The sequence below is a fragment of the Hipposideros armiger genome, unplaced genomic scaffold, assembly GCF_001890085.2.
Source record: "Hipposideros armiger isolate ML-2016 unplaced genomic scaffold, ASM189008v1 scaffold_585, whole genome shotgun sequence".
NCBI lineage: Eukaryota > Metazoa > Chordata > Mammalia > Chiroptera > Hipposideridae > Hipposideros > Hipposideros armiger.
Genome location: NW_017731935.1, coordinates 1,023,329 through 1,025,059, shown reverse-complemented (window position 1 = coordinate 1,025,059; position 1,731 = coordinate 1,023,329). Strand labels below are relative to the sequence as shown.

At 39.5% G+C, this 1,731-nt stretch overlaps 1 protein-coding gene across 3 annotated transcripts in view; it reads left to right on the top strand.

Annotated features, from left to right (window-relative positions):
* The window catches only part of CEP72 (centrosomal protein 72), a 36,163-nt gene that overhangs the window by 401 nt on the left and 34,031 nt on the right, over nt 1-1,731 (top strand). The window lies entirely within an intron of this gene.

Sequence of the window (1,731 nt, the reverse complement as noted above, 5' to 3'; positions counted from 1 at the left end):
CCACCTCGGCCCTCGACCCGGGGCCCCCCCAGGCCTGGTTTGCTGAGCGCTTTCAGCAAACGCTTTTTTGCGTGAAGTGATAGGCTCGCGTGGCTTTCGTTCACCTCTTAGTCAAGTGGATTTGGTCGGTTTTTTTAAACGTGCCCTCCCTCCTGTTACAAATTCCTGGGCTCTGTTCGCTTATTCTGCGCTGAGGATTTTTGCATCTATGTTCCTGAGGGATGTTCGCCTCTATTTCGGGGGCGGGGGCGGGTCGTGTTTCTGTCTGGTTGTGGCATCGGGGAAACGCTGAGCTCGTGCAGTGAGCGGGGGCGTGTTGTCTGTCTCCTCGTCCGCTTTCTACAGGAGGTTGTATAGAATGGGTGCTAATTCTTCGTTTGATGGAATTTTCCATTGAAACCACATGGGCCTGGAAATTTCTATAGTTGAAGCTTTTAAATTACAAATTTAGTTTCTCCGGCCGGCCGAGTGGCTCAGTTGGTTAAGAGCTCGCTCAAGAGTGTGAGTGCTGAGCAACAGGGTCGCCGGTTCGATTTCTGCCAGAGCTGAGCTCAGCTTAAAAAAAAAAAAAAAAGGCAAAAAAAAAATACAAACTCAGTTTCTCTAGTTTTTATAGTACTATTCATATTATGAGTTTCATCTTGGGAGAGTTATAGGTGTCTTGGGTTTTTTGAAATTGATTGATTTCATCCAGCGTGTTCAGTTCACTTGTGCAGATTTGTTTGTAGTATTCCCTTATTAGCCAGTGAATGTGTGTGGAGTCTAGTGATACCCTTCGTCCATTCCTGAGATCGGCCGTTTCTGTCTTCTCTCTCTTTTTTAGCATTGCTAGAGCTTTATGAATTTTATTAATCTTTTCAATGAACCAACTTTTGGTTGATTGGGTTTTCCGTCATTGTTTTTCTAGTTTCAAATTTCATTGGTTCTTTTCTTTATTATTTTCTTCTTTCTGCTTGCTTTGCATTTATTTTACTCTTTTTCTAGATTCTTGAGGTGAAACTTTAGGTTATTGATTTGAGGCTTTTTAATGTTCAATATAAATATTCTAGAGCTATGTATTTCCCTCTAAACACAACTTTAGCTGCTCCCACAAGTTTTTTTATATTGTATTTTAATTTTCATCCACTTCAGTGTGTTTTTTGATTTCCCTTGAAACTTCCTCCTTGACTTATGGATTGTTTAGGAGTGTGTTTTATTTTCATGTTAAAGTGTTTGGAGATTTTCCTTGTTTTTTTTTTTCTTTCTGTTACTGATTCTGGTGTGATTCTTTTATGGTCAGAGAACATACTGTATGTGATTTAAATTCTTTTAAATTTGTTGAGGTTTGTTTTATGGACCAAGATCCAGTCTATATTGGTGAATTTTCCAAATGCACTTGAAAAGAAAGTGTACTCCATTGCTTAGTGGAGTGTTGTATAAATGTCCACTTGACCCTATTAATTGATTATGTTCAATTCTTCCATATCCTTGCTGATTTTCTCTCTAGTGGTCCAGGATTACCTGGAGAGGGGTATTGAAACCCCTAACTATAATTGTGTCTTTCTTTGTCTTTTTCTTTCACTTCATGTATTTTAAAGCTGTACTATTTGGTGCATATGTATTTAGGATTTTTTTTTTTTAAAGATTTCATTGGGGGAATTGGGGGATGGGAACAGTGCTGGGGAATTGGGGAAAGGGGAACAGACAAGTTGCTGTCGTTTTGTTCTTCAGTCTAGTTGTAGAGGATGTTGC